Here is a 23,531-nt window from a genome sequence, read left to right on the forward strand (position 1 = left end):
ACTTGATGATGGCCATATCATGTCACTTATGAATTGCATGTGATGTTAATCCTTTATGCACCTTATCTTGCTTAGAACGACGGTAGCATTATGAGGTGATCTCTCACTAAAATTTCAAGCTCAAATTGTGTTCTCCCCGACTGTGCACCGTTGCGACAGTTCGTCGTTTCGAGACACCAGGTGATGATCGGGTGTGATAGACTCAACGTTCACATACAACGGGTGCAAAATAGTTGCACGCGCAGAACACTCGGGTTAAACTTGACGAGCCTAGCATGTACAGACATGGCCTCGGAACACATGAGACCGAATGGTCGAGCATGAATCATATAGTTGATATGATTAGCATAGAGATGCTTACCACTGAAATTATTCTCGACTCACATGATGATAGGACTTGAGATAGTGGACTTGGATCATGTACCACTCAAATGACTAGAGAAATGTACTTTTTGAGTGAGAGTTCTTAAGTAATATGATAAATTGAACTAATTATCATGAACATAGTCTAATGGTCTTTGCGAATTACGGTGTAACTTGCTCTATAGCTCTACTGTTTTTTATATGTTCCTAGAGAAAATTTAGTTGAAAGTTGATAGTAGCAACTTTGCAGAATGAGTCTGTAAAATTGAGGATTGTCCTCGTTGCTGCGCAGAAGGCTTATGTCCTTAATGCACCACTCGGTGTGCTGCACCTCGAGCGTCGTATGTGGATGTTGTGAACATCCGACATACACGTTTCTGATGACTACGCGATAGTTCGGTGCAAAATACTTAATGGCTTAGAAGCAAGGCACAAAGACGTTTTGAAACGTCACGGAACATAAGAGATGTTCTAAAGAGATGAAATTGTGATTTCATGCTCGTGCCCTTGCTAAGAGGTATGAGACCTCCGACAAGATTCTTTGTCCACGAAGTAAAAGAGAAAAGCTCAATCGTTGAGCGTGTGCTCAGATTGTCTGAGTACGACAATCGCTTGAATCAAGTGGGAGTTAATCTTCCATATGAGATAGTGCTGGTTCTCCAAAGTCAATGCCACCAAGCTGTGAGAGCTTCGTGATGAACTATAACATATCAAGGATAGATACAATGATCCTTGAGCGGTTCGCGATGTTTGACACTGCGAAAGTAGAAATCAAGAAGGAGCATCAATAGTTGATGGTTAGTAAAACCACTAAGTTTCAAGAAAGGCAAGGGCTAGAAGGGATACTTCGTGAAATGGCAAAACAGTTGCTGCACTAATGAAGAGACCCAAGATTAAACCCAAAACCCGAGAATAAGTGCTTCTGTTATGAGGGAAACGGTTACTGAGGCGGAGCTACCCTGGATGCTTGGTAGATAAGAAGGCTGGCAAAGTCAACAGAAGTATATTTGATATACATGATGATTGATGTGTACTTTACTAGTACTCCTAGTAGCGCGAGGTTATTGGATACTGGTTCAGTTGCTAAGTGATTAGTAACACGGAATGAAAGCTACGGAATAAACGGAGACTAGCTAAAGACGAGGTGACGATACGTGTTGGAAGTGTTTCCAAGGTTGATATGATCAAACGTCACACGCTCCCTCTACCATCGGGATTGGTGTTAAACCTAAATAATTATTATTTGATGCTTGTGTTAAGCATGAACATGATTGGATCGTGTTTATTGCAATACGATTATTCATTTAAAGAGAATAATGGTTACTCTATTTGCTTGAATAATCACCTTCAATGGTTTATTGAATCTCGATCGTAGTGTTACACATGTTCATGATATTGGTGCTAAAAGATACAAGGTAATGATGATAGTACCACTTACTTGTGGCACTGCCGCTTGAGTCATGTTGGTATAAATTGCATGAAGAGGCTCCATGCTGATGGATCTTTTTACTCACTTGATTTTGAATCACTTGAGAGATGCAAATCATACCACATGAGCAAGGCCTTGTTTTCATTGAGATGAAACAAGAAAGTAACTTGTTGGAAGTAATACATTTTGATGTATGCAGTCCAATGAGTGCTGAGGCATGCAGTGGATATCATTATGTTCTTACTTCAATGACGATTTGAGTAGATACAGGAGTATTTACTTAATGAATCACAAGTCTGAAATATTGAAAAGTTCAATTCTGTTTCACAGTGAAGTTTGTCGTAACAAGAGGATAAACTGTCTACGATGTGATCGTAGAGATGAATATCTGTGTTGCGAGTTTTGGTACACAGTTAAGACAATGTGGAAGTTGTTTCGCAAATTCATGCCACCAGGAACACCATAGTGTGATGGTATGTCCAAACGTCATAGCCGCGACTTATTTGATAAGGTGCATACAATGGTGTCTCTTATCGAATTACCACTATCATTTATGAGTTATGCATTAGAGACAACCGCATTCGATTTAAATAGGGCACCGCGTATTTCCGTTGAGATGACACAGTGTAGACTATGGTTTGGAGAAACCTAAGCTGTCGTTTCTTTAAAGTTTGGGGTTGCGACACTTATGTGAAAAAGTTTCAGTCTGATAAGCTCGAACCCAAAGCGGATAAATGCATCTTCATAGGATATCCAAAACAATTGGATACATCTCCTATCTCAGATTCAGAGGCAAAATGTTTGTTTCTAGAAATGGGTCCTTTCTTGAGGAAAGGTTTCTCTCGAAAGAATTGAGTGGGAGGGTGGTGGAACTTGATGTGGTTACTGAACCATCACTTCAACCAGTGTGTAGCAGGGCGCAGGAAGTTGTTCCTGTGGCGCCTACACCAATTGAAGTGGAAGCTGATGATGGTGATCATTAAGCATTGGATCAAGTTACTACAAACCTCGTAGGTCAACAAGGTCGCATACTACTACAGAGTGGTACGGTAACCCTATCTTGGAGGTCATGTTGTTGAACAACAATGAACCTACGAGTTATGGAGAAGCAATGGTGGGCCCGGATTCCGACAAATGGCTGGAGGCCATGAAATCCGAGAGAGGATCCATGTATGAAAACAAAGTGTAGACTTCGGAAGAACTACTTGATGGTCGTAGGACTATTAGGTAAAGATGGATCTTTATAAGGAAGACAGACGATGATGGTGAAACGTCACCATTAAGAAAAACTCTACTTGTCGCAAGGATGTTTTCCGACAAGTTCAAAGAGTTGAGTATGATGAGACTTTCTCACTCATAGCGATGCTAAAGGTCTGTTGCAATTATGTTAGCAGTTGCTGCATTATTTATGAAATATTGCACATAGGATGGCAAAACATTGTTTTCCTCGACGGAAAATTTGTATGTGATACAACCGGAAAGTTTTGTCGATCCTAAGGATGCTAACAAGTATGCAAGCTCCAGCGATCCTTCTATGGACTGGTGCAAGCATCTCGGTGTTGGAATATATGCTTTGATGAGTTGATCGAAGCTTTTGGGTTTATACAAGGTTTGTGAGAAACTTGTATTTCCAAAGAAGTGAGTGGGAGCACTATAGAATTTCTGATAAGTATATGTGGTTGACGTATTGTGGATCAGAATAAATGTAGAATTTCTGTAAAGCATAAAAGGTTGTTTGAAAGGAGTTTTTCAAAGGAATACCTGGATTGCGCTACTTGAACGTTGAGCATCAAGATCTATGGAGATAGATCGAAACACTTAATAGAAGTTTGAACAAAATGCATGCCTTGACAAATTTTTGAAGGAGTTCAAAATAGATCAGCAAAGAAGGAGTTCTTCGCTGTGTTGTAAGGTGTGAATTTGAGTAAGACTCAAAACCCGACCCCGACAGAATAAAGAGAATAGGCGAAGGTCGTCTTCTATGCCTTAGTCGTAGACTCTAAAGTATGGCATGCTGTGTACGGCACCTGATGTGTGCCTTGCAGCAAGTCTGTTAAGAGGTACACAGAGTGATCCAGGATTGAATCACTGATCAACGTTCAAAGTTATCCTTAGTAACTAAATGGACTAAGGAATTTTTCTCGATTATGGAGGTGGTTAAAGAGTTCATCGTAAAGGGTTACGTCGATGCAAGCTTTGACACTAATCCGAATAACTATGAGTAGTGAAATGGATTCGTATAGTAGAGTAGATATTTGGAGTATTTCCGGATAGCGTGTAGTAGTAGCATCTATAAGATGACATAAAGATTTGTAAAGAACACACGGATCTGAAAGTTTCAAAACCGTTGACTAAAACCTCTCTCACGAGCAAGACATGATCAAACCCCAGAACTATATGGGTGTTGGATTCGTTGAAATCACATGGTGATGTGAACTAGATTATTGACTCTAGTGCAAGTGGGAGACTGTTGGAAATATGCCCTAGAGGCAATAATAAATTAGTTATTATTATATTTCTTTGTTCATGATAATCTCTTATTATACATGCTATAATTGTATTGATTGGAAACACTATACATGTGTGGATAGATAGACAAAACACTGTCCCTAGTAAGCCTCTAGTTGACTAGCTCGTTGATCAAAGATGGTCAAGGTTTCCTGACCATAGGCAAGTGTTGTCACTTGATAACGGGATCACATCATTAGGAAAATCAAGTGATGGACTAGACCCAAACTAATGAACGTAGCATGTTGATCCTGTCATTTTGTTGGTACTGTTTTTCTGTGTGTCAAGTATTTATTCCTATGACCATGAGATCATATAACTCACTGGCACCAGAGGAATGCCTTGTGTGTATCAAACGTCACAACGTAACTGGGTGACTATAAAGATGCTCTACAGGTATCTCCGAAGGTGTCCATTGAGTTAGTATGGATCAAGACTGGGATTTGTCACTCCGTGTGACGGAGAGGTATCTCGGGGCCCACACGGTAATACAACATCACACACAAGCCTTGCAAGAAATTTGACTTAGTTTAAGTCACAGGATCTTGTATTACGGAACGAGTAAAGACACTTGCCGGTAACGAGATTGAAATAGGTATGCGGATATCGACGATCAAATCTCGGGCAAGTAACATACTGAAGGACAAAGGGAATGACATACGGGATTATATGAATCCTTGACACTGAGGTTCAACCCATAACATCTTCGAAGAATATGTAGGATCCAATATGGGCATCCAATGACATAGGGTCTGCACACTTAAGGTTCGGCGATGTTTTATGCGTATGTGAGTTATATGGTTGGTAACCGAAAGTTGTTCGGAGTCCCAGATGAGATCCAAGACGTCACGAGGAGCTCCGGAATGGTCCGGAGGTAAAGATTGATATATAGGAAGTCCTGTTTTGGTCACCGGAAAAATTTCGGGCTCATCGGTAGTGTACCGAGAGTGCCGGGACGGGTGCCGGGGACCATCGGGAGGGGTGTCACGCCCCAAGGGGTCTCATGGGCTATGGGAAGAGATAAACCAGCCCCTGCTGGGCTGCAATAAGTTTCCACTAAGTCCCATAAGGTTTGAGAAGGAAAAAACACAAGGTGGAAAGAGTTTCCAAGTGGGAAGGTGGAATCCTACTCCAAGTAGGATTGGAGTAGGACTCCTCCACCTCCAATTTCGGCCAAACCTTGAGAGTTTGAGGCTGCCTCCTCCCCTCCCTTCCTCCTATATATACTAGAGGTATTGAGGGTTTTTGAGTTACAACTTTGCCACGTGTTGCTCGACCCTATACCACGCAGTTTTTCCTCTAGATCGTATTTTTGCGGATCTCGGGCGGAGCCCTGCAGGATTAGATCGTCACCACCACCGGAGCACCGTCACGCTACCGGAGAACTCATCTACCTCTCCGTCTCTCTTGCTGGATCAAGAAGGCCGAGATCATCGTCGAGCTGTACGTGTGCTGAACGCGGAGGTGTCGTCCGTTCGGCACTAGATCGGGACGGATCGCGGGACGGTTCGTGGGACGGTTCGCGGGGCGGATCGAGGGACGTGAGGACGTTCCACTACATCAACCGCGTTTCTTAACGCTTCCTGTTGTGCGATCTACAAGGGTACGTAGATCCAAATCCCCTCTCGTAGATGGACATCACCATCATAGGTCTTTGTGCGCGTAGGAAATTTTTTGTTTCCCATGCGATGTTCCCCAACACTTAAGAGTGTCCGCATGCTAACGACACATTGCAAACGATGTTTGGTGCAGAATATCTCCCGAAACGCATCGCACGACCCTTCTACAGTGGAGCCTTCTCCAGGGCAGCCTTCTCGAGGTGAAACAAGCTAGAGCCACCGTGCTTCACCGTCGTGATGATGATAATGGTATGTTATTTCTAGTGTTTTAATAAAAATTAGCTAGACTTCCATCTAAATGACATAATTAGCTTAGTTAGCTCCAAAATGGCTTAATAAGCATAGTTTGCTCCGAATGACCTATTTTACCCAAGTTAGCTCCGAAACGACCTATAGTTAGCTAGGGTTCCACCTAAATGACATAATTAGCTTAGTTAGCTCCAAAATGGTCTATTTAATAAAACATGACCTATACTTAGCTAATTATCCTCGAAATGACATCATTAGCTCCAAAAAGGCATTCTTAGCTAATTTAGCCCGAAGAAGGGGACAAGAGGAGAAGAAAGAGGAAAAATGAAAGGAAGGAAGAAGAAGAAGAAGAGAAGAAGAAGAAGAGAAGGAGGAGGATAAGAAGGAGAAGAAGGAGAAGGAGCTCCTCCTTCTCCATCTTCTTCCTCCTTCTTCCTCCTTCTCCTTCTCCTTCTTCTTTTCTTCTTCTTCTCCTCTTCCTCCTCCTTCTCCTCCTCCTTCTCCTTCTTCTTTTACTTCTTATTCTCTTCTGCTTCTTATCTTTCTCTTCTTCTAGTAGCTTAGACTCATCCAAGAAAGACTAAATTGGCTAATTATCCTACAAAATGACATAATTAGCTTAGTTAGCTCCAAAATGACCTATTTAATAAAAAATGACCTATAGTTAGCTAAGTTCTCTCCTAAATGACATAATAAGGCTTACGTAGCTGCAAGATGACCTATTCCCCCTAACTTAGGTATTAAATGGCCTATAATTAGCCTAGCTAGCTCCAAAATGGCTTAATAAGCATAGTTTGCTCCGGAATGACCTATTTTACCCAAGTTAGCTCCGAAAAGACCTATAGTTAGCTAGGGTTCCACCTAAATGACATAATTAGCTTAGTTAGCTCCAAAATGGTCTATTTAATAAAACATGACCTATACTTAGCTAATTATCCTCGAAATGACATAATTAGCTCCAAAAAGGCATTCTTAGCTAATTTAGCCCGAAGAAGGGGACAAGAGGAGAAGAAAGAGGGAAAATGAAAGGAAGGAAGAATAAGAAGAAGAAGAAAAGAAGGAGGAGGATAAGAAGAAGGAGAAGGAGGAGGAGAAGAAGGAGAAATAGCTCCTCCTTCTCCTTCTTCTTCCTCCTTCCTCCTCCTTCTCCTTCTCCTTATTGTTTTCTTCTTCTTCTCCTCTTCCTTCTCCTTCTCCTCCTCCTCCTCCTCCTCCTTCTTCTTCTTTTACTTCTTCTTCTCTTCTTGCTTCTTCTCTTTCTCTTCTTCTACGTAGCTTAGACTCATGCAAGAAAGACTAAATTGGCTAATTATCCTACAAAATGACATAATTAGCTTAGTTAGCTTCAAAATGACCTATTTAATGAAAAATGACCTATAGTTAGCTAAGTTATCTCCTAAATGACATAATAAGGCTTACGTAGCTGCAAGATGACATATTCCCCCTAACTTAGGTATTAAATGGCCTATAATTAGCCTAGGTAGCTCCAAAATGGCTTAATAAGTATAGTTTGCTCCGGAATGACCTATTTTACCCAAGTTAGCTCCGAAACGACCTATTGTTAGCTAGGGTTCCACCTAAATGACATAATTAGCTAAGTTAGCTCCAAAATAGTCTATTTAATAAAACATGACCTATACTTAGCTAATTATCCTCGAAATGACATAATTAGCTCCAAAAAGGCATTCTTAGCTAATTTAGCCCGAAGAAGGGGACAAGAGGAGAAGAAGAAGAAGAAGAGAAGAAGAAGAAGAAGAGAAGAAGAAGAAGAAGAGAAGGAGGAGGATAAGAAGAAGGAGAAGAAGGAGGAGACTCCTTCTCAGTCTCCTCCTTCTTCTTCCTCCTTCTTCCTCCTTCTCCTTCTCCTTCTTCTTTTCTTCTTTTTCTCCTATTCCTTCTCCTTCTCCTCCTCCTCCTCCTCCTCCTCCTCTTCCTCCTTCTTCTTTTACTTCTTCTTCTCTTCTTGCTTCTTCTCTTTCTCTTCTTCTACGTAGCTTACACTCATCCAAGAAAGACTAAATTGGCTAATTATCCTACAAAATCACATAATTAGCTTAGTTAGCTCCAAAGTGACCTATTTAATAAAAAAATGACCTACAGTTTGCTAAGTCCCTCCTAAATGACATAATAAGGCTTACGTAGCTGCAAGATGACCTGTTCCCCCTAACTTAGGTATTAAATGGCCTATAATTAGCCTAGCTAGCTCCAAAATGGCTTAATAAGCATAGTTTGCTCCGGAATGACCTATTTAACCCAAGTTAGCTCCGAAACGACCTATAGTTAGCTAGGGTTCCACCTAAATGACATAATTAGCTTAGTTAGCTCCAAAATCGTCTATTTAATAAAACATGAACTATACTTAGCTAATTATCCTCGAAATGACATAATTAGCTCCAAAAAGGCATTCTTAGCTAATTTAGCTCGAAGAAGGGGACAAGAGGAGAAGAAAGAGTAAAAATGAAAGGAAGGAAGAAGAAGAAGAAGAAGAGAAGAAGAAGAAGAGAAGGACGAGGATAAGAAGAAGGAGAAGCAGGAGGAGGAGAAGGAGAAGGACCTCCTCCTTCTCCTTCTTCTTCCTCCTTCTTCCTCCTTCTCCCTCTCCTTATTTTCTTCTTCTTCTCCTCTTCCTTCTCCTTCTCCTCCTCCTCCTCCTTCTTCTTCTTTTACTTCTTCTTCTCTTCTTGCTTCTTCTCTTTTTCTTCTTCTACGTAGCTTAGACTCATCCAAGAAAGACTAAATTGGCTAATTATCCTACAAAATGACATAATTAGCTTAGTTAGCTCCAAAATGACCTATTTAATAAAAAATGACCTATAGTTAGCTAAGTTCTATCCTAAATGACATAATAAGGGTTACGAAGCTGCAAGATGACCTATTCCCCCTAACTTAAGTATTAAATGGCCTATAATTAGCCTAGCTAGCTCCAAAATGGCTTAATAAGCATAGTTTGCTCTGGGATGACCTATTTTACCCAAGTTAGTTCCGAAGCGACGTATAGTTAGCTAGGGTTCCACCTAAATGACATAATTAGCGTAGTTAGCTCCAAAATGGTCTATTTAATAACACATGACCTATACTTAGCTAATTATCCTCGAAATGACATAATTAGCTCCAAAAAGGCATTCTTAGTTAATTGAGCCCGAAGAAGGAGACAAGAGGAGAAGAAAGAGGAAAAATGAAAGGAAGGAAGAAGAAGAAGAAGAAGAAGAAGAGAAGGAGGAGGAGAAGAAGAAGGAGAAGAAGGAGGAGAAGAAGGAGAAGGAGCTCCTCCTTCTCCTCCTTCTTCCTCTTTCTTCCTCCTTCTCCTTCTCCTTATTGTTTTCTTCTTCTTCTCCTCTTGTTTCTCCTTCTCCTCCTCCTCCTCCTTCTTCTTTTACTTCTTCTTCTCTTCTTGCTTATTTTCTTTCTCTTCTTCTACGTAGCTTAGACTCATCCAAGAAAGACTAAATTGGCTAATTATCCTACAAAATGACATAATTAGCTTAGTTAGCTCCAAAATGACCTATAGTTAGCTAAGTTCTCTCCTAAATGACATAATAAGGCTTACGTAGCTGCAAGATGACCTATTCCGCCTAACTTAGGTATTAAATGGCGTATAATTAGCCTAGGTAGCTCCAAAATGGCTTAATAAGCATAGTTTCCTCCGGAATGACCTATTTTACCCAAGTTAGCTCTGAAACGACCTATAGTTAGCTAGGGTTCCACCTAAATGACATAATTAGCTTAGTTAGCTCCAATATGGTCTATTTAATAAAACATGACCTATACTTAGCTAATTATCCTCGAAATGACATAATTAGCTCCAAAAAGGCATTCTTAGTTAATTTAGCCCAAAGAAGGGGACAAGAGGAGAAGAAAGATCAAAAATGAAAGGAAGGAAGGAAGAAGAAGAAGAAGAGAAGGAGGAGGATAAGAAGAAGGAGCTCCTTCTTCTTCCTCCTTCTTCCTCCTTCTCCTTCTCCTTCTTCTTTTCTTCTTTCTCTCCTATTCCTTCTCCTTCTCCTCCTCCTCCTCCTCCTCCTCCTTCTCTTCCTCCTTCTTCTTTTACTTCTTCTTCTCTTCTTGCTTCTTCTCTTTCCCTTCTTCTACGTAGCTTAGACTCATCCAAGAAAGACTAAATTGGCTAATTATCCTACAAAATCACATAATTAGCTTAGTTAGCTCCAAAATGACCTATTTAATAAAAAAATGACTTACAGTTAGCTAAGTCTCTCCTAAATGACATAATAAAGCTTACGTAGCTGCAAGATGACCTATTCCCCCTAACTTAGGTATTAAATGGCCTATAATTATCCTAGCTAGCTCCAAAATGGCTTAATAAGCATAGTTTGCTCCGGAATGACCTATTTTACCCAAGTTAGCTCCGAAACGACCTATAGTTAGCTAGGGTTCCACCTAAATGACATAATTAGCTTAGTTAGCTCCAAAATGGTCTATTTAATAAAACATGAACTATACTTAGCTAATTATCCTTGAAATGAAATAATTAGCTCCAAAAAGGCATTCTTAGCTAATTTAGCTCGAAGAAGGGGACAAGAGGAGAAGAAAGAGTAAAAATGAAAGGAAGGAAGGAAGAAGAAGAAGAAGAAGAGAAGAAGAAGAAGAGAAGGACGAGGATAAGAAGAAGGAGAAGGAGGAGGAGAAGGAGAAGGAGCTCCTCCTTCTCCTTCTTCTTCCTCCTTCTTCCTCCTTCTCCTTCTCCTTCTTATTTTCTTCTTCTTCTCCTCTTCCTTCTCCTTCTCCTCCTCCTCCTCCTCCTTCTTCTTTTACTTCTTCTTCTCTTCTTGCTTCTTCTCTTTCTCTTCTTCTACGTAGCTTAGACTCATCCAAGAAAGACTAAATTGGCTAATTATCCTACAAAATCACATAATTAGCTTAGTTAGCTCCAAAATGACCTATTTAATGAAAAAAATGACCTAGAGTTAGCTAAGTCTCTCCTAAATGACATAATAAGGCTTACGTAGCTGCAAGATGACCTATTCCCCCTAACTTAGGTATTAAATGGCCTATAATTAGCCTAGCTAGCTCCAAAATGGCTTAGTAAGCATAGTTTGCTCCGGAATGACCTATTTTACCCAAGTTAGCTTCGAAACGACCTATAGTTAGCTAGGGTTCCACCTAAATGACATAATTAGCTTAGTTAGCTCCAAAATGGTCTATTTAATAAAACATGAACTATACTTAGCTAATTATCCTCGAAATGACATAATTAGCTCCAAAAAGGCATTCTTTGCTAATTTAGCTCGAAGAAGGGGACAAGAGGAGAAGAAAGAGTAAAAATGAAAGGAAGGAAGAAGAAGAAGAAGAGAAGAAGAAGAAGAGAAGGACGAGGATACGAAGAAGGAGAAGAAGGAGGAGGAGAAGGAGAAGGAGCTCCTCCTTCTCCTTCTTCTTCCTCCTTCTTATTCCTTCTTCTTCTCGTTCTTATTTTCTTCTTCTTCTCCTCTTCCTTCTCCTTCTCCTCCTCCTCCTCCTCCTCCTTCTTCTTTTACTTCTTCTTCTCTTCTTGCTTCTTCTCTTTCTCTTCTTCTACGTAGCTTAGACTTATCCAAGAAAGACTAAATTGGCTAATTATCCCACAAAATGACATAATTAGCTTAGTTAGCTCCAAAATGACCTATTTAATAAAAAATGACCTATAGTTAGCTAAGTTCTTTCCTAAATGACATAATAAGGCTTGCGTAGCTGCAAGATGACCTATTCCGCCTAACTTAGGTATTAAATGGCGTATAATTAGCCTAGGTAGCTCCAAAATGACTTAATAAGCATAGGTTGCTCCGGAATGACCTATTTTACCCAAGTTCGCTTCGAAACGACCTATAGTTAGCTAGGGTTCCACCTAAATGACATAATTAGCTTAGTTAGCTCCAAAATGGTCTATTTAATAAAACATGACCTATACTTAGCTAATTATCCTCGAAATGACATAATTAGCTCCAAAAAGGCATTCTTAGCTAATTTAGCCCAAAGAAGGGGACAAGAGGAGAAGAAAGATGAAAAATGAAAGGAAGGAAGAAGAAGAAGAAGAGAAGAAGAAGAAGAGAAGGAGGAGGAAAAGAAGAAGGAGAAGAAGGAGGAGACTCCTTCTCCTTCTTCTTCCTCTTTCTTCCTCCTTCTCCTTCTCCTTCTTCTTTTCTTCTTTTTCTCCTATTCCTTCTCCTTCTCCTCCTCCTCCTCCTCCTTCTCTTCCTCCTTCTTCTTTTACTTCTTCTTCTCTTCTTGCTTTTTCTCTTTCTCTTCTTCTACGTAGCTTTGACTCACCCAAGAAAGACTAAATTGGCTAATTACCCTACAAAATCACATAATTAGCTTAGTTAACTCCAAAATGACCTATTTAATAAAAAAATGACCTACAGTTAGCTAAGTCTCTCCTAAATGACATAATAAGGCTTACGTAGCTGCAAGATGACCTATTCCCCCTAACTTAGGTATTAAATGGCCTATAATTAGCCTAGCTAGCTCGAAAATGGCTTAATAAGCATAGTTTGCTCCGGAATGACCTATTTTACCTAAGTTAGCTCCGAAACGACCTATAGTTAGCTAGGGTTCCACCTAAATAACATAATTAGCTTAGTTAGCTCCAAAATGGTCTATTTAAAAAAACATGACCTATACTTAGCTAATTATGCTCGAAATGACATAATTAGCTCCAAAAAGGCATTCTTAGCTAATTTAGCCCGAAGAAGGGGACCAGAGGAGAAGAAAGAGGAAAAATGAAAGGAAGGAAGAAGAAGAAGAAGAGAAGAAGAAGAGGAGAAGGAGGAGGATAAGAAGAATGAGAAGAACGAGGAGAAGAAGGAGAAGGAGCTCCTCCTTCTCCTTCTTCTTCCTCCTTCCTCCTTCTCCTTCTCCTTCTTCTTTTCTTCTTCTTCTCCTTTTCCTTCTCCTTCTCCTCCTCCTCCTCCTCCTCCTTCTTCTTTTACTTCTTTTTCTCTTCTTGCTTCTTCTCTTTCTCTTCTTCTACGTAGCTTAGACTCATCCAAGAAAGACTAAATTGGCTAATTATCCTACAAAATCACATAATTAGCTTAGTTAGCTCCAAAATGACCTATTTAATAAAAAAAATGACCTACAGTTAGCTAAGTCTATCCTAAATGACATAATAAGGCTTACGTAGCTGCAAGATGACCTATTCCCCCTAACTTAGGTATTAAATGGCCTATAATTAGCCTAGCTAGCTCCAAAATGGCTTAATAAGCATAGTTTGCTCCGGAATGACCTATTTTACCCAAGTTAGCTCCGAAACGACCTATAGTTAGCTAGGGTTCCACCTAAATGACATAATTATCTTCGTTAGCTCCAAAATGGTCTATTTAAAAAAACATGACCTATTCTTAGCTAATTATCCTCGAAATGACATAATTAGCTCCAAAAAGGCATTCTTAGCTAATTTAGCCCGAAGAAGGGGACAAGAGGAGAAGAAAGAGGAAAAATGAAAGGAAGGAAGAAGAAGAAGAAGAGAAGAAGAAGAAGAAGAAGAGAAGGAGGAGGATAAGAAGAATGAGAAGAAGGAGGAGAAGGAGGAGAAGAAGTAGAAGGAGCTCCTCCTTCTCCTTTTTCTTCCTCCTTCTTCCTCCTTCTCCTTCTCCTTCTTCTTTTCTTCTTCTTCTCCTCTTCCTTCTCCTCCTCCTCCTCCTCCTCCTCCTCCTTCTTCTTCTTTTACTTCTTCTTCTCTTCTTGCTTCTTCTCTTTCTCTTCTGCTACGTAGCTTAGACTCATCCAAGAAAGACTAAATTGGCTAATTATCCTACAAAATGACATAATTAGCTTAGTTAGCTCCAAAATGACCTATTTAATAAAAAATGACCTATATTTAGCTAAGTTCTCTCCTAAATGACATAATAAGGCTTACGTAGCTGCAAGATGACCTATTCCCCCTAACTTAAGTATTAAATGGCCTATAATTAGCCTAGCTAGCTCCAAAACGGCTTAATAAGCATGGTTTGCTCCGGGATGACCTATTTTACCCAAGTTAGTTCCGAAGCGACGTATAGTTATCTAGGGTTCCACCTAAATGACATAATTAGCGTAGTTAGCTCCAAAATGGTCTATTTAATAACACATGACCTATACTTAGCTAATTATCCTCGAAATGACATAATTAGCTCCAAAAAGGCATTCTTAGTTAATTGAGCCCGAAGAAGGAGACAAGAGGAGAAGAAAGAGGAAAAATGAAAGGAAGGAAGAAGAAGAAGAAGAAGAAGAAGAGAAGGAGGAGGATAAGAAGAAGGAGAAGAAGGAGGAGAAGAAGGAGAAGGAGCTCCTCCTTCTCCTTCTTCTTCCTCCTTCTTCCTCCTTCTCCTTCTCCTTATTGTTTTCTTCTTCTTCTCCTCTTTCTTCTCCTTCTCCTCCTCCTCCTCCTCCTTCTTCTTTTACTTCTTCTTCTCTTCTTGCTTCTTTTCTTTCTCTTCTTCTACGTAGCTTAGACTCATCCAAGAAAGACTAAATTGGCTAATTATCCTACAAAATGACATAATTAGCTTAGTTAGCTCCAAAATGACCTATTTAATAAAAAATGACCTATAGTTAGCTAAGTTCTCTCCTAAATGACATAATAAGGCTTACGTAGCTGCAAGATGACCTATTCCGCCTAACTTAGGTATTAAATGGCGTATAATTAGCCTAGGTAGCTCCAAAATGGCTTAATAAGCATAGTTTGCTCCGGAATGACCTATTTTACCCAAGTTAGCTCTGAAACGACCTATAGTTAGCTAGGGTTCCACCTAAATGACATAATTAGCTTAGTTAGCTCCAATATGGTCTATTTAATAAAACATGACCTATACTTAGCTAATTATCCTCGAAATGACATAATTAGCTCCAAAAAGGCATTCTTAGCTAATTTAGCCCGAAGAAGGGGACAAGAGGAGAAGAAAGATGAAAAATGAAAGGAAGGAAGGAAGAAGAAGAAGAAGAGAAGGAGGAGGATAAGAAGAAGGAGAAGAAGGAGGAGACTCCTTCTCCTTCTTCTTCCTCCTTCTTCCTCCTTCTCCTTCTCCTTCTTCTTTTCTTCTTTCTCTCCTATTCCTTCTCCTTCTCCTCCTCCTCCTCCTCCTCCTTCTCTTCCTCCTTCTTTTACTTCTTCTTCTCTTCTTGCTTCTTCTCTTTCTCTTCTTCTACGTAGCTTAGACTCATCCAAGAAAGACTAAATTGGCTAATTATCCTACAAAATCACATAATTAGCTTAGTTAGCTCCAAAATGACCTATTTAATAAAAAAATGACCTAGAGTTAGCTAAGTCTCTCCTAAATGACATAATAAGGCTTACGTAGCTGCAAGATGACCTATTCCCCCTAACTTAGGTATTAAATGGCCTATAATTAGCCTAGCTAGCTCCAAAATGGCTTAATAAGCATAGTTTGCTCCGGAATGACCTATTTTACCCAAGTTAGCTCCGAAACGACCTATAGTTAGCTAGGGTTCCACCTAAATGACATAATTAGCTTAGTTAGCTCCAAAATGGTCTATTTAATAAAACATGAACTATACTTAGCTAATTATCCTTGAAATGACATAATTAGCTCCAAAAAGGCATTCTTAGCTAATTTAGCTCGAAGAAGGGGACAAGAGGAGAAGAAAGAGTAAAAATGAAAGGAAGGAAGAAGAAGAAGAAGAAGAGAAGAAGAAGAAGAGAAGGAAGAGGATAAGAAGAAGGAGAAGAAGGAGGAGGAGAAGGAGAAGGAGCTCCTCCTTCTCCTTCTTCTTCCTCCTTCTTCCTCCTTCTCCTTCTCCTTCTTATTTTCTTCTTCTTCTCCTCTTCCTTCTCCTTCTCCTCCTCCTCCTCCTCCTCCTTCTTCTTTTACTTCTTCTTCTCTTCTTGCTTCTTCTCTTTCTCTTCTTCTACGTAGCTTAGACTCATCCAAGAAAGACTAAATTGGCTAATTATCCTACAAAATCACATAATTAGCTTAGTTAGCTCCAAAATGACCTATTTAATAAAAAAAATGACCTACAGTTAGCTAAGTCTCTCATAAATGACATAATAAGGCTTACGTAACTGCAAGATGACCTATTCCCCCTAACTTAGGTATTAAATGGCCTATAATTAGCCTAGCTAGCTCCAAAATGGCTTAATAAGCATAGTTTGCTCCGGAATGACCTATTTTACCCAAGTTAGCTCCGAAACGACCTATAGTTAGCTAGGGTTCCACCTAAATGACATAATTAGCTTAGTTAGCTCCAAAATCGTCTATTTAATAAAACATGAACTATACTTAGCTAATTATCCTCGAAATGACATAATTAGCTCCAAAAAGGCATTCTTAGCTAATTTAGCTCGAAGAAGGGGACAAGAGGAGAAGAAAGAGTAAAAATGAAAGGAAGGAAGAAGAAGAAGAAGAAGAAGAAGAAGAGAAGAAGAAGAAGAGAAGGACGAGGATAAGAAGAAGGAGAAGAAGGAGGAGGAGAAGGAGAAGGAGCTCCTCCTTCTCCTTCTTCTTCCTCCTTCTTCCTCCTTCTTCTTCTCGTTCTTATTTTCTTCTTCTTCTCCTCTTCCTTCTCCTTCTCCTCCTCCTCCTTCTTCTTTTACTTCTTCTTCTCTTCTTGCTTCTTCTCTTTCTCTTCTTCTACGTAGCTTAGACTTATCCAAGAAAGACTAAATTGGCTAATTATCCCACAAAATGATATAATTAGCTTAGTTAGCTCCAAAATGACCTATTTAATAAAAAATGACCTATAGTTAGCTAAGTTCTTTCCTAAATGACATAATAAGGCTTACGTAGCTGCAAGATGACCTATTCCGCCTAACTTAGGTATTAAATGGCGTATAATTAGCCTAGGTAGCTCCAAAATGACTTAATAAGCATAGGTTGCTCCGGAATGACCTATTTTACCCAAGTTAGCTTCGAAACGACCTATAGTTAGCTAGGGTTCCACCTAAATGACATAATTAGCTTAGTTAGCTCCAAAATGGTCTATTTAATAAAACATGACCTATACTTAGCTAATTATCCTCGAAATGACATAATTAGCTCCAAAAAGGCATTCTTAGCTAATTTAGCCCAAAGAAGGGGACAAGAGGAGAAGAAAGATGAAAAATGAAAGGAAGGAAGAAGAAGAAGAAGAGAAGAAGAAGAAGAGAAGGAGGAGGAAAAGAAGAAGGAGAAGAAGGAGGAGACTCCTTCTCCTTCTTCTTCCTCTTTCTTCCTCCTTCTCCTTCTCCTTCTTCTTTTCTTCTTTTTCTCCTATTCCTTCTCTTTCTCCTCCTCCTCCTCCTCCTTCTCTTCCTCCTTCTTCTTTTACTTCTTCTTCTCTTCTTGCTTTTTCTCTTTCTCTTCTTCTACGTAGCTTTGACTCATCCAAGAAAGACTAAATTGGCTAATTATCCTACAAAATCACATAATTAGCTTAGTTAGCTCCAAAATGACCTATTTAATAAAAAAAATGACCTACAGTTAGCTAAGTCTCTCCTAAATGACATAATAAGGCTTACGTAGCTGCAAGATGACCTATTCCCCCTAACTTAGGTATTAAATGGCCTATAATTAGCCTAGCTAGCTCCAAAATGGCTTAATAAGCATAGTTTGCTCCGGAATGACCTATTTTACCCAAGTTAGCTCCGAAACGACCTATAGTTAGCTAGGGTTCCACCTAAATGACATAATCATCTTCGTTAGCTCCAAAATGGTCTATTTAAAAAAACATGACCTATTCTTAGCTAATTATCCTCGAAATGACATAATTAGCTCCAAAAAGGCATTCTTAGCTAATTTAGCCCGAAGAAGGGGACAAGAGGAGAAGAAAGAGGAAAAATGAAAGGAAGGAAGAAGAAGAAGAAGAGAAGAAGAAGAAGAAGAAGAGAAGGAGGAGGATAAGAAGAATGAGAAGAAGGAGGAGAAGGAGGAGAAGAAGTAGAAGGAGCTCCTCCTTCTCCTTTTTCTTCCTCCTTCTTCCTCCTTCTCCTTCTCCTTCTTCTTTTCTTCTTCTTCTCCTCTTCCTTCTCCTTCTCCTCCTCCTCCTCCTCCTCCTTCTTCTTCTTTTACTTCTTCTTCTCTTCTTGCTTCTTCTCTTTCTCTTCTTCTACGTAGCTTAGACTCATCCAAGAAAGACTAAATTGGCTAATTATCCTACAAAATGACATAATTAGCTTAGTTAGCTCCAAAATGACCTATTTAATAAAAAATGACCTATAGTTAGCTAAGTTCTCTCCTAAATGACATAATAAGGCTTACGTAGCTGCAAGATGACCTATTCCCCCTAACTTAGGTATTAAATGGCCTATAGTTAGCCTAGCTAGATCCAAAATGGCTTAATAAGCATAGTTTGCTCCGGAATGACGTATTTTATCCAAGTTAGCTCCGAAACGACCTATAGTTAGCTAGGGTTCCACCTAAATGACATAATTAGCTTAGTTAGCTCCAAAGTGGTCTATTTAATAAAACATGACCTATACTTAGCTAATTATCCTCGAAATGACATAATTAGCTCCAAAAAGGCATTCTTAGTTAATTTAGCCCGAAGAAGGGGACAAGAGTAGAAGAAATAGGAAAATGAAAGGAAGGAAGAAGAAGAAAAAGAGAAGAAGATGGAGAAGGAGGAGGATAAGAAGAAGGAGAAGAAGGAGGAGAAGAAGGAGAAGGAGCTCCTCCTTCTCCTTCTTCTTCCTCCTTCTTCCTCCTTCTCCTTCTCCTTATTGTTTTCTTCTTCTTCTCCTCTTTCTTCTCCTTCTCCTCCTCCTCCTCCTCCTTCTTCTTTTACTTCTTCTTCTCTTCTTGCTTCTTTTCTTTCTCTTCTTCTACGTAGCTTAGACTCATCCAAGAAAGACTAAATTGGCTAAATATCCTACAAAATGACATAATTAGCTTAGTTAGCTCCAAAATGACCTATTTAATAAAAAATGACCTATAGTTAGCTAAGTTCTCTCCTAAATGACATAATAAGGCTTACGAAGCTGCAAGATGACCTATTCCGCCTAACTTAGGTATTAAATGGCGTATAATTAGCCTAGGTAGCTCCAAAATGGCTTAATAAGCATAGTTTGCTCCGGAATGACCTATTTTACCCAAGTTAGCTCTGAAACGACCTATAGTTAGCTAGGGTTCCACCTAAATGACATAATTAGCTTAGTTAGCTCCAATATGGTCTATTTAATAAAACATGACCTATACTTAGCTAATTATCCTCGAAATGACATAATTAGCTCCAAAAAGGCATTCTTAGCTAATTTAGCCCGAAGAAGGGGACAAGAGGAGAAGAAAGATGAAAAATGAAAGGAAGGAAGGAAGAAGAAGAAGAAGAGAAGGAGGAGGATAAGAAGAAGGAGAAGAAGGAGGAGACTCCTTCTCCTTCTTCTTCCTCCTTCTTCCTCCTTCTCCTTCTCCTTCTTCTTTTCTTCTTTCTCTCCTATTCCTTCTCCTTCTCCTCCTCCTCCTCCTCCTCCTTCTCTTCCTCCTTCTTTTACTTCTTCTTCTCTTCTTGCTTCTTCTCTTTCTCTTCTTCTACGTAGCTTAGACTCATCCAAGAAAGACTAAATTGGCTAATTATCCTACAAAATCACATAATTAGCTTAGTTAGCTCCAAAATGACCTATTTAATAAAAAAATGACCTAGAGTTAGCTAAGTCTCTCCTAAATGACATAATAAGGCTTACGTAGCTGCAAGATGACCTATTCCCCCTAACTTAGGTATTAAATGGCCTATAATTAGCCTAGCTAGCTCCAAAATGGCTTAATAAGCATAGTTTGCTCCGGAATGACCTATTTTACCCAAGTTAGCTCCGAAACGACCTATAGTTAGCTAGGGTTCCACCTAAATGACATAATTAGCTTAGTTAGCTCCAAAATGGTCTATTTAATAAAACATGAACTATACTTAGCTAATTATCCTTGAAATGACATAATTAGCTCCAAAAAGGCATTCTTAGCTAATTTAGCTCGAAGAAGGGGACAAGAGGAGAAGAAAGAGTAAAAATGAAAGGAAGGAAGAAGAAGAAGAAGAAGAGAAGAAGAAGAAGAGAAGGAAGAGGATAAGAAGAAGGAGAAGAAGGAGGAGGAGAAGGAGAAGGAGCTCCTCCTTCTCCTTCTTCTTCCTCCTTCTTCCTCCTTCTCCTTCTCCTTCTTATTTTCTTCTTCTTCTCCTCTTCCTTCTCCTTCTCCTCCTCCTCCTCCTCCTCCTTCTTCTTTTACTTCTTCTTCTCTTCTTGCTTCTTCTCTTTCTCTTCTTCTACGTAGCTTAGACTCATCCAAGAAAGACTAAATTGGCTAATTATCCTACAAAATCACATAATTAGCTTAGTTAGCTCCAAAATGACCTATTTAATAAAAAAAATGACCTACAGTTAGCTAAGTCTCTCCTAAATGACATAATAAGGCTTACGTAACTGCAAGATGATCTATTCCCCCTAACTTAGGTATTAAATGGCCTATAATTAGCCTAGCTAGCTCCAAAATGGCTTAATAAGCATAGTTTGCTCCGGAATGACCTATTTTACCCAAGTTAGCTCCGAAACGACCTATAGTTAGCTAGGGTTCCACCTAAATGACATAATTAGCTTAGTTAGCTCCAAAATGGTCTATTTAATAAAACATGAACTATACTTAGCTAATTATCCTCGAAATGACATAATTAGCTCCAAAAAGGCATTCTTAGCTAATTTAGCTCGAAGAAGGGGACAAGAGGAGAAGAAAGAGTAAAAATGAAAGGAAGGAAGAAGAAGAAGAAGAAGAAGAGAAGAAGAAGAAGAGAAGGACGAGGATAAGAAGAAGGAGAAGAAGGAGGAGGAGAAGGAGAAGGAGCTCCTCCTTCTCCTTCTCCTTCCTCCTTCTTCCTCCTTCTCCTTCTCCTTCTTATTTTCTTCTTCTTCTCCTCTTCCTTCTCCTTCTCCTCCTCCTCCTCCTCCTTCTTCTTTTACTTCTTCTTCTCTTCTTGCTTCTTCTCTTTCTCTTCTTCTACGTAGCTTAGACTTATCCAAGAAAGACTAAATTGGCTAATTATCCTACAAAATGACATAATTAGCTTAGTTAGCTCCAAAATGACCTATTTAATAAAAAATGACCTATAGTTAGCTAAGTTCTCTCCTAAATGACATAATAAGGCTTACGTAGCTGCAAGATGACCTATTCCGCCTAACTTAGGTATTAAATGGCGTATAATTAGCCTAGGTAGCTCCAAAATGACTTAATAAGCATAGTTTGCTCCAGAATGACCTATTTTACCCAAGTTAGCTTCGAAACGACCTATAGTTAGCTAGGGTTCCACCTAAATGACATAATTAGCTTAGTTAGCTCCAAAATGGTCTATTTAATAAAACATGACCTATACTTAGCTAATTATCCTCGAAATGACATAATTAGCTCCAAAAAGGCATCTTAGCTAATTTAGCCCAAAGAAGGGGACAAGAGGAGAAGAAAGATGAAAAATGAAAGGAAGGAAGAAGAAGAAGAAGAAGAAGAGAAGAAGAACAAGAAGAGAAGGAGGAGGATAAGAAGAAGGAGAAGAAGGAGGAGACTCCTTCTCCTTCTTCTTCCTCCTTCTTCCTCCTTCTCCTTCTCCTTCTTCTTTTCTTCTTTTTCTCCTATTCCTTCTCCTTCTCCTCCTCCTCCTCCTCCTTCTCTTCCTCCTTCTTCTTTTACTTCTTCTTCTCTTCTTGCTTCTTCTCTTTCTCTTCTTCTACGTAGCTTAGACTCATCCAAGAAAGACTAAATTGGCTAATTATCCTACAAAATCACATAATTAGCTTAGTTAGCTCCAAAATGACCTATTTAATAAAAAAATGACCTACAGTTAGCTAAGTCTCTCCTAAATGACATAATAAGGCTTACGTAGCTGGAAGATGACCTATTCCCCCTAACTTAGGTATTAAATGGCCTATAATTAGCCTAGCTAGCTCCAAAATGGCTTAATAAGCATAGTTTGCTCCGGAATGACCTATTTTACCCAAGTTAGCTCCGAAACGACCTATAGTTAGCTAGGGTTCCACCTAAATGATATAATTAGCTTAGTTAGCTCCAAAATGGTCTATTTAATAAAACATGACCTATACTTAGCTAATTATGCTCGAAATGACATAATTAGCTCCAAAAAGGCATTCTTAGCTAATTTAGCCCGAAGAAGGGGACAAGAGGAGAAGAAAGAGGAAAAATGAAAGGAAGGAAGAAGAAGAAGAAGAGAAGAAGAAGAGGAGAAGGAGGAGGATAAGAAGAATGAGATGAAGGAGGAGAAGACGGAGAAGGAGCTCCTCCTTCTCCTTCTTCTTCCTCCTTCCTCCTTCTCCTTCTCCTTCTTCTTTTCTTCTTCTTCTCCTCTTCCTTCTCCTTCTCCTCATCCTCCTCCTCCTCCTTCTTCTTTTACTTCTTCTTCTCTTCTTGCTTCTTCCCTTTCTCTTCTTCTACATAGCTTAGACTCATCCAAGAAAGACTAAATTGGCTAATTATCCTACAAAATGACATAATTAGCTTAGTTAGCTCCAAAATGACCTATTTAATAAAAAATGGCCTATAGTTAGCTAAGTTCTCTCCTAAATGACATAATAAGGCTTACGTAGCTGCAAGATGACCTATTCCCCCTAACTTAGGTATTAAATGGCCTATAATTAGCCTAGGTAGCTCCAAAATGGCTTAATAAGCATAGTTTGCTCCGGAATGACCTATTTTACCCAAGTTAGCTCCGAAACGACCTATAGTTAGCTAGGGTTCCACCTAAATGACATAATTAGCTTAGTTAGCTTCAAAATGGTCTATTTAATAAAACATGACCTATACTTAGCTAATTATCCTCGAAATGACATAATTAGCTCCAAAAAGGCATTCTTAGCTAATTTAGCCCGAAGAAGGGGACAAGAGGAGAAGAAAGAGGAAAAATGAAAGGAAGGAAGAAGAAGAAGAAGAAGAGAAGAAGAAGAAGAAGAGAAGGAGGAGGATAAGAAGAATGAGAAGAAGGAGGAGAAGAAGGAGAAGGAGCTCCTCCTTCTCCTTTTTCTTCCTCCTTCTTCCTCCTTCTCCTTCTCCTTCTTCTTTTCTTCTTCTCCTCTTCCTTCTCCTTCTCCTCCTCCTCCTCCTCCTCCTTCTTCTTCTTTGACTTCTTCTTCTCTTCTTGCTTCTTCTCTTTCTCTTCTTCTACGTAGCTTAGACTCATCCAAGAAAGACTAAATTGGCTAATTATCCTACAAAATGACATAATTAGCTTTGTTAGCTCCAAAATGACCTATTTAATAAAAAAAATGACCTATAGTTAGCTAAGTTCTCTCCTAAATGACATGATAAGGCTTACGTAGCTGCAAGATGACCTATTCCCCCTAACTTAGGTATTAAATGGCCTATAGTTAGCCTAGCTAGATCCAAAATGGCTTAATAAGCATAGTTTGCTCCGGAATGACGTATTTTATCCAAGTTAGCTCCGAAATGACCTATAGTTAGCTAGGGTTCCAC

Source organism: Hordeum vulgare, chromosome 2H, assembly GCF_904849725.1.
Source record: "Hordeum vulgare subsp. vulgare chromosome 2H, MorexV3_pseudomolecules_assembly, whole genome shotgun sequence".
NCBI classification, from domain to species: Eukaryota; Viridiplantae; Streptophyta; class Magnoliopsida; order Poales; family Poaceae; genus Hordeum; species Hordeum vulgare.